The sequence below is a fragment of the Papaver somniferum genome, chromosome 3 (assembly GCF_003573695.1).
Source record: "Papaver somniferum cultivar HN1 chromosome 3, ASM357369v1, whole genome shotgun sequence".
Taxonomy (NCBI): Eukaryota; Viridiplantae; Streptophyta; class Magnoliopsida; order Ranunculales; family Papaveraceae; genus Papaver; species Papaver somniferum.
Genome location: NC_039360.1, coordinates 181,149,087 through 181,158,824, shown reverse-complemented (window position 1 = coordinate 181,158,824; position 9,738 = coordinate 181,149,087).

Genomic DNA, 9,738 nt, shown 5'->3' with positions numbered 1-9,738 from the left:
ATTCGTTGAAAATCCACCATCAACAACCTACAAAAACATAAAATACCAACATAAGTACAAAAATGGGTACTAATAATATAGGAAATTGAGATTAAAATAGACACATAAATGCGTCTATCACAAGTTTATTTTTCGACGAAAAGAGATTTCTCCGAAGATTTTCGCATTTAAGACTGTTTGAGTTTAGCTCTTCTCTATGATCTTTAAGAAGAGAATCAGTAAGGCGATAACCACTGTAATATTCTTCAAAAACTTTTCTCAATTTCTTGGTTTCTCGACAAATAGGATCTAAGAGAGAACGAAGTTCAGAAGTTTTCATTTTTTTCAAAGGACTCAACAGCTTAGAGTACCCTGAGATATCCTCTTCTACATCTTGATCGATTTCTGAGTCACCGTTATCGGAAATTTCATCCAACTTTTCTTGTAGGAGTATTTCCCCGTTGTCAGTGTCTACATCATCAATATAAACTATGTGATTCGAGGTGGTAGTTCATATTTGGATCTTTATACCTATAATTCGACGGTTAGAATTTGGCCAAAAATTAGGGGAAACGGCGACAGATGCTCAGATGCATGTAAATATAAATTGTAAAAGAAATGGAAATAAATGGTAATACTTATGAAAACCAAAAACGTATATATAGCTGCACATGGTTGGTGCATCAGACGCCACGCATGTCCGTTTTTTTAGTTCAGGAAGGGAAATAGAAACATGCCAAAGAAGAAAAATGACCTAAGTTTTATTGGTTAAGGTAACTAAAGCCATAAAAGACCAAAATATCGTGCGCAATCATATGGAGCTTCTTCTGTTGGTGCATTGTATGTAGGAACCTCTTAAAATTTCTTCAAGCTCAACAGTGTCAGTTTACTTAACATCCTTATCCCCAATTTATGGAGTTTCTTCTGTTGGAGCATTGTTGGAAGCTAGAATAATAAGTAGTTAGAGCATCCACAGTGGGCGAGTATAACCAAAAATTTGGGATGAGATCGTAACACAGTGGGACGGAGTAAAGATCAAATCCCAACCAAAGATCAAATTCCAGACCAAATATGGTCGCGACCAAATCCCAAATTCTAATATAGTCGGGCGTAAATTTAAAGTACGCTTGTTGCTGGGCGTAAATTTAAAGTACGCTTGTTAACGGGCGGAGATTTAAATTACGCCCGATGAAATTTTAATTAAATAAAAAAAAAAGAATGAGGCGGACTTTTAAAGTCCGCCTGATGAAAGTTACAAAGAATGGGGCGGACTTCTAAAGTCCGCCTGATGAAATTTTAATGGGGCGGACTTTTAAAGTCCGCCTGATGAAATTTTACAAAAAAAAAATGGGGCGAACTTTTAAAGTCCGCCTGATGAAATTTTAATCATGTACCGTTGCGTCACAACACGGACTAAACCCAAATTTTGGTCTTTTTTTTTGATCTTTGATCTTTGGTTTTGATCGCACCACTGCAGTTGCTCTTAGAAGAATGATATAAGAAAACATGATAGCTTGATACATAAGAAAAAACCCAAAAAATGCCTGGACTATTCAATAAAATGTAGATACCCATTCAAACATGACTACTTTTTGGCTCACTTTCTTCCCAAGCCCTCTTACTTGTTGTCCTTTGATAAGTTCAAAAAGTAGCATTCCAAATTCAAAGACATCAATCTTATTAGAAGATTGACATGTTGAGAGATACTCAGGAGGTATCTGACTACTGTTCTTTTTACGTACAGCCATTGTCAGTGTGAATTACGATGGTCCAAAAGCTAGGCTAAGTCAGAATATCAACCCACAGATTTACATTACTCATCAAGTAAGAACATTGGAAGCTAACATTTGGGTAAATTGTCTTTGCTTTACATTGCTCATGAAGGTGTAATAGTCCTATTGTAGATCCTAAAACCCATTCTCTGTTAAGATAAGTTTACTTTAATCAGCCAAAACGTCTTCTTTTGGTGAGCAGTAAGGACCGATGCACCCATATATCTGATTATAAATAAGAGGAAAACTTTTCAACATAAACCTAGCAATTCTCCAGAAAAAACTATGAAAAAAACTATCACTATATATAGAACCAACAAAAAATAATAAGGGTTAAAATTGACATAAATTTTTTTTTTATTTATTATGGAGGCCATGCCGTTACAGCATGGATGAAATTCTAGTAAGCTAATAAAACACACATTACGAATTATGATGTTTGGCATGAGATCATTGGTACGTATATTTTCGGATCCATCTCATATAGTCTACAAGAAATTAATTGAGATGTTCTTGTATACACATTATTCATAATTGACCACGTGCCAAGGAAAGCACACGTGCAATCCATAAAACAAAGGAACATCAAACCTTGATGCCACGTTACAACTTCTGAGGAGTATGGATCAACATCTTCCACGTATCCATCATAAAATAGATCCAACTATCGATAAGTCGGGGAGCACCTGATGCAAAGACCACCGTGAAGCATAGTTTAAGATCAAGAAGTTTGTTGTATCCCATCCCAAGATAGATCCGAAATGGACGGAGAGGATGAAATCCTATGATAAAGAAGTGACAGTTGCGGCAACAAGTGTCTCACCCGTGCGGACTGCCCAACCGCCGGCATTTAAAGCTACGAACATATGATACGTGTCGAATTCCCTATGGGGGAAGATGAGGTGGCTCATCGGTGCAACATATTACCGTTAGAGGCATCGGATCATCACGAAGATAGTCTTCGGGATTGGGCACACCAAACAAGACGATAAATGACAGCTGTGACAGTAAGGAGCTAGAGGCCCACGTAAGAAATCTATAAATACCCTGTTCAACCTTTGAAGAGGGGGTCGACCAATTTTAGGAGAGAGAACGATTTTTAGAAAGAGAGGGTAAACACTAGGTATGAGTTTTATTCACTTCCTTATATCTTCGTTCCCTTATCCAGAGTCATTCGACTAAGCTTTGTAATCCTGATCAATACATAGTGAAACCTCAGTACCCTGTGAATGTAGGCCTTAGTGTCGAACCACGTAAATCGTTGTCTCATTTAAATTCCGTACTTGTTATTTACATAAAATTGCATGTTTATTTATGATCGTTACTATACATTCGAACTTAGTATAAACAGAGCAATGATGGGCTTAAATGCTCATAGCTCTCCTCGTCATTTCAGTCTATGATTATTTAAGAATTTCAAATATCGCAAAAACCGTCATTGCGAACATTGATTGTGGACACGAAGCTACGATCGTTACTTCTGTGTTCACAATTTGGCGCTGGAAATAGGGACATTTTTGTCCCGGTAAAATATTTATCTTCTCCTGTAAACCCTTGTTATCACTCAATGTTGTTTTTAGGTACAAACTTTGGGTGACAAGTCAGTAAAAAGCTCTTAGATTCAAAAGGTTACATACAAAATCAGAGTTTTAACATGAAAAAACTCCAGATCTAAAAAGTTTTCATACAAAACATGAGTTTTCACTACGAAATTCCCTCAGATTTGAAAGATCACCTTAAAATATGAAACGTCCGTTTTTTTACCATGGAAAACCCTCAGATTTATGTATTTCTTTCGAAAATACCTTTACTTCTTTCGAAAATAGCCTTAGATACGGATTTTATTTATACTTGGTTTCGAAAATACCTTCATTTCTTTTACGACATCACTATGCTCGTACCTAACAAAACCTTTGTGGATGTGTTTTTCTTGTTAGTTATCTATTTACGCAGAACATGGACAAAACAAAAGACATCGGAAAGACAAGAGAAGGTCAAAGGAGACACCAAGAACAACACCAGTCGTAACACGAAGCAAGCAGAAGGGCGAGAAGCTTAAAGCAGCAAGCAAAAGGCAGGATGAAGCGGAAAGTACCTCTCAATTGGATGCCAATGCAATAGCAGAGACAACACTCAAAACCGCAGAAGCCAAATCCGATGCAGCAAAGGAGACACCAACGACCCGTGCCAACGAACAACGAGAAGTAGTTGTAGAATCAACGATGCAGCAACCTATCTATGGGATGTCGCTGACCAATGAACAAAACCAACCTCTGCTGACGGCGAACCAACCAACACCTTAACCAATGGAACTTCAAGTCCTGCCCACAGATCCACCAATCCCCTTAATCTATATTATAGGCGAAGATCATACCGTTGCTGCTAGAGGACAAGCAGAAGGAAGAACTCCGAACCAGGGATCAAACCATTCCATCCAGTTGGTTACGCAGCTTGAAGAGATGTAAAGGAACCATAATGCATATGCAGACGCGGTGGCGCTACTTGCACGAGAAAATCAAGAACTTAAGGATAAGATTGCCCTTAGTGTAGAGGTGGCGAACCAACATGACGAAGCAAATTCCAAAGCGTCGGAGTCGATCCATGACCGAAGAATGATAGTAGCTAACATCAACAATCCCGAACCACTGAACCATCACACTACGGGAATAAACAGATTATCCAACCCCGACTACGTATCCTGGAAATTCTGATTATTTCGACAGTGAGTCCCGAAGGTCAGGTAGAACAACAATATGGGACGAGCATTTCCTTGCAATGGAAAATCTTCGTAACGAAATGATGTCAGAGATCAAACAGCTGAAGGCAACACAAGGAGGAGGAAGACGGGAATAAGTAATGAGAGAAGTCGTTACTACACCACTGACTGCACACCTGGCAAGAGCGCTCATTCCTCCAAAGTGTCTGATCCCAGCATTTAAATGTTATGATGGCTCAAACGATCCCGCATCTCACCTTCGTTATTATAACCGAATAATGGCCCAATGAGAGCGATATGATGTAGTCATGTGTAGATATTTTCCTTCAAGTCTAAAGGGATCGGCATTGTCATGGTTCGATAACCTACCACCCAACTCCATTGATTTCTACATCCGACTCACTGAAGTATTCTTGGAGACCTACATGTACAAAAAGACTGTGAATGCAGGCATGGACAAGCTTTTCTCACTGGAGGTCGGACTCAAAGAACCGATCAGAGAATACACAGATAGGTGGCACAAGATTCGTCAAGCAATAGGGAACGTTAGCCCGGTGGTCAGCGTAAATTGCTACAAATAGGGACTGGATAGAATGAGCCTGTCGTTTGTTGAGATTCACGGGAGTAACCCCACAATCGAAGGAGATCTCCGAGTGATCATCGAAAAGAACGCTAGATTGGAAGAAATCCAATGGAAGAACCCCAGAGCGCAGATGCAAAAGTCTCAACAGACAAATTCAGTGGAACAAGCCAGTGCGTCAAAGAATACGAACTCCAATGAAAATTTCAACGAAGACAAGCGAGGACGAAGAGATGATCATCGGCGTAACGATCAAAAATTCGAAGATCAGGTCTATATGAAGCTCAACACAGGCTATGTTTGTATCCTTCGATAAATCAAGGACAAAACCAACCTCGAATGGCCTTGGTCAAAGGGAAAACAACCACTGACATCTGAAAAATCAAGGGATTACTGTGAGCACCACTGCTTCAACGGTCACCAAACGGAAAAGTGCAAGAATTTGAAAAAAAATTATCCAGAAGCTGATTGACGCTGGAGATCTCAAACAGTATGTTCAAAAACCAGAACCCGAAGAAAGGACCAACCGAAACAAGCAAGTCCACTTACCTGAGAATGACCGAACAATCAACACCATTTCCTGCTCAGAGCCCAACGTCCCATCGCTGACTGGCCAAATTGGAAAGAGATTGAAGAAATAATTCGAGTACTACTGTGAGCTATACAAGATCGATGGAGAGGAATTTGATCAACACGAAGATTGGATGAACGTACCGTTGACCTTTTCCGCTGACGATGTTGAAGAAGACATGGAAGATCACAATGACCCCTTAGTGCTCACATTACCCACCTCAGGATGGAATATAAAGAAGATCTTGATCGATGGAGGGAGTTCATTCAACGTCCTATTCTATGATACCTTCAATCGAATGAAATTGAACGATGAGAAATTGGTGTCTTCTTACTACAATATCTATGGATTCAACGGAGAAGCAACAAAGCCTTTAGGGGATATAGTCTTAGAGGTCAAGGCCGGGCCGATGAAAGTAAGTACAAGGTTCAGCGTAGTATATGCAACATCACCCTACAATTCCATCATAGGACGACGATGGGTGCATAAACTCAAGGGAGTAGCGGCAACATACCACCAATACCTTAGGTTCCCAACTCCCGAAGGGCAAATGGAAATCAAAGGAGACCAGGTTACTGCATGAGAATGACAGGATCAGCAAAATCAACTCAACATTGAACAGGAATAGCAACGTAGAACCTGAATGGGAAAAAACAAAGCAGAAGCCAAAGACAAAGCAATCGACCAGTACCTTGAAGAAATTTCAAGAAAAAGCTTAACGAAGAGTAGCACCGTCATGGCTGCCGAATCAAGTATTTCAGGAACAAAAGGTATCGAAGAGTCCCCCAAATAGAAATTACGAATGTTCCTCATCTAGGGGATCCCAAGCCTACATTCACATCAGTCGAACCTACCAAAGAAGTAAATATTGGAACAGAAGAAGACCCCAAGATGATCAAGATAGGGACTTTACTAGATGAGGATCGAGAGGAAGCATTAATCAAATTACTCAAGGAGTATGCGGACATCTTTGTACGAATGATAGGATATATACCAGGGATTGATCCCAAGATCATACAACACGAACTTCGGATAAAACCAGGCACTAACCCATTCAGGCAGAAATTACGCAAGATAACACCGTGTTAGAGCATAACTCGATTGAACCCACCAAGCATTGGTATGTCAAGTTTGGTTGTCATATTTTAGTGAATCAAAACTCATTTTAAGAGTCGCTTGATTATGTACTAGAGTCAACTTCGTATAGGCTAGCTTGAAAGTATTAGGATATGAGACATTACAAGTATTGTGAAGACTTGAAGAAGTAAGAAGCTACAACGACAACATCATCCTTCCACTTGAGGTTAGTGATATTTGACTTGAATTGTTTCATTCCCTAACGTATCTTTCAAGTCGTGCATATTGAAAACAAAACTGCGAAGCATGAACACTCTAGATAGACATAGTATTAAGGAGTATAATATGAAGTTTATTGCTTAACCATTAAACTTTGTAGATAAGACATCGACATAATCGTTTAAATGCTATTGTGATTATGTATAGGTATGAGGTGAGGATTTCATCCTAGGAAACAATGTTTTACATGTGTTTTAAGGAAGTAAGTTCATAAACTTGTTTATGAATCGAAAAGGAAATCGTAGGCGTTATTGGTATTGGTATTCATTGCATATCTTGTGAACAACCAATATGTGTGATTTAGTATAACCGCTCATGACTGGTTTGTGTTCTTGGTAAAACTATTCACAAAGGCCTGACTTATGTATTGGTATGACTTTTATTAGTGAAACTGATCTTAAATAATCACCTGAGATGGTATGATCGAGTTTGTGAGTTGTGTATGACCGAATATGGGCAAAGGGGAACCGATCCTAATAAGAGGTGCAACACATCACAAAGGGGAATCGATCCTTGTATGAGGTGCAGCAAGTTTTTAGCAGAAAGGGGAACCGATCCTATGGACATGTGCAACACGTTTTTAGGAAAAGGGGAACTGATTGTATGGACATGTGCAACACATATAAGTTAGATACCATATATATGTGGGGAACCGATCCTAGTACCTAGTCAATCGAATTTTGGAAAGTTAGTGTGACTATGCACAGTACTCACATGGAGGTAGAACCGAAACTTGTTTTGGTAGAATCGTTAAACCCATGATTTGTGATTGAGTGTTCTTGATCAATCACATAGTTCTTGAAAGTCAGATGAACCAATTCTAAACTTGTTTGGAAGTGTGGCAAATCGGTTTCAAGGTTGTAAATATGAAAGAAGACTTACAAAGTAAGGATGTCGACATACTTTGAACATGTGTTGTAACGCTTATCTTTAATTGTTCAAAGTTATTCCTTAATAGCTAAAGGAAGAAAATCCCAGGATCGAAAGATAAATAAGTTAAGAATCTTTTATTTAAGTTTGTTAATTTTATTTTAGGAAAATGAGAATTAGTAATGAGAATTATTTTGGACAGAGCATTTCCAGAAATTACGGAAACCGAATTTGGAATATATTGCATATCTTGAGAATATTTTCGGTTTTGGAAATTCCTTGGTGTCCAAAATTCCTTGTCTATATATACTTGAAGTTTGCATTTCTAGCAAACTAATCCTTCGTGACAGCAAACTTCCTCGGTTGTGTTGTTACTGGTGTATCCGCCTATTCGGAGAGGAGAGTAACCTAATTAGGCGAAATCTCTTACGGCCACTCAGTTTAAAGTCTTCTTTGGGATTGAGAAGCTTTATTAGTATCGTTAGTAGGAAACTAGATAATTGCGGTTTATCTTTTGTTTTCGATTGATTTGATTGACTAACGGTGGTTGAAATTTGATTGCACCTAGTTTGTTTATGCTTGAGAGTCTTCTCTTCTGATATAAGATTCAGTCAGACTAGATTGAAGTTTCGACAGGGATCTTTAGACTGTTTTTAGTTCTAAAGGCGATCTTGTGATAATCCATTGTTAACATACTCCGTTCTGTGCGTGATTGATCACAAGAGATTCAAGTTGTTGTGTGCAGGTGTTTATTGAAGATCTAAGAAGATTTGAATACAAAGAAGATATTGAAGATTTATGATTTGGGGTTCATAATCTTTGGTGTGCACAATACTTGTTTCGGTATAAGAGGATCCAACTATAATCGGTTTATCCTTGTGGTAGATTGGATTGATTAGTTGTGTAAATCGGCATCAATACAATTTTTTGTGATTAAAAGTATTGATTGCAAAATCTTAACAATTACCTTTGGTAGTTGAGAATAAGATAGATCTAAGAACCTAACGAAGGATTTTATTGAGATAAACAGAAGAGCCTTTGTCGAACTCACATCACTTGGTTGAAGAGAGTTGATACCAAACAGATTTGTTGTTCCTTTACTGTTTGGAATACGAACCAAAGGAATTGTTCCAAGTACGTGACTTATTCATAAGTTGGAGGCGTGGGAATACAGACGGAATTAGGTGAACTATAGATTTAGTTGCTTGGTCTCAACTATACGAAGTTGGTTTAATTTTGTGTAGCGGCTTAATCCTGAGAGTATTCAATTCTGGACAAGGTCCCGGGGTTTTTCTGCATTTGCGGTTTCCTCGTTAACAAAATCTTGCTGTGTCAATTATTTTTATATTCCGCATTATAATTGTTTTATTATAATTAAAGTTAATTACACAAACGTTAATTCCTATTTACTTAATAAGAAATCCTATTGTGTTTGGTTAAGTCCGAACCTTTTTATCAAGTAAACATACTTCGTTTTTGTATCGTCTCGATCTCGTATCCATAGACGATCACACGAAGTGTGAACCGATTAGTTGTATTGTCTCGACTCAGTCCATAGAAAATCACTTTCGGAGAAATGATTTATATGTAGGAAAAGTTTTAGCTTGAGGTATATTTGGGTACCCTCGCCTTTTCACACCGGAATACCACCAGGTAGTAGAGCAGGACTAAACAAACTCATAGAAGCAGGATTCATAAAGGAAGTTAGGTACCCCACGTGGATCTCGAACATGGTCATCGTACCAAAGAAGAACGGTGGAGTAAGGATATGCATCGACTTTACTAACATCAACAAAGCGTATCCGAAGGATAGCTACCCGCTCTCAAGCATTGATCAATTGGTAGAAGCATTAGAAGGCCACGAAGAACTATCATTCATGGATGGATACTCTAG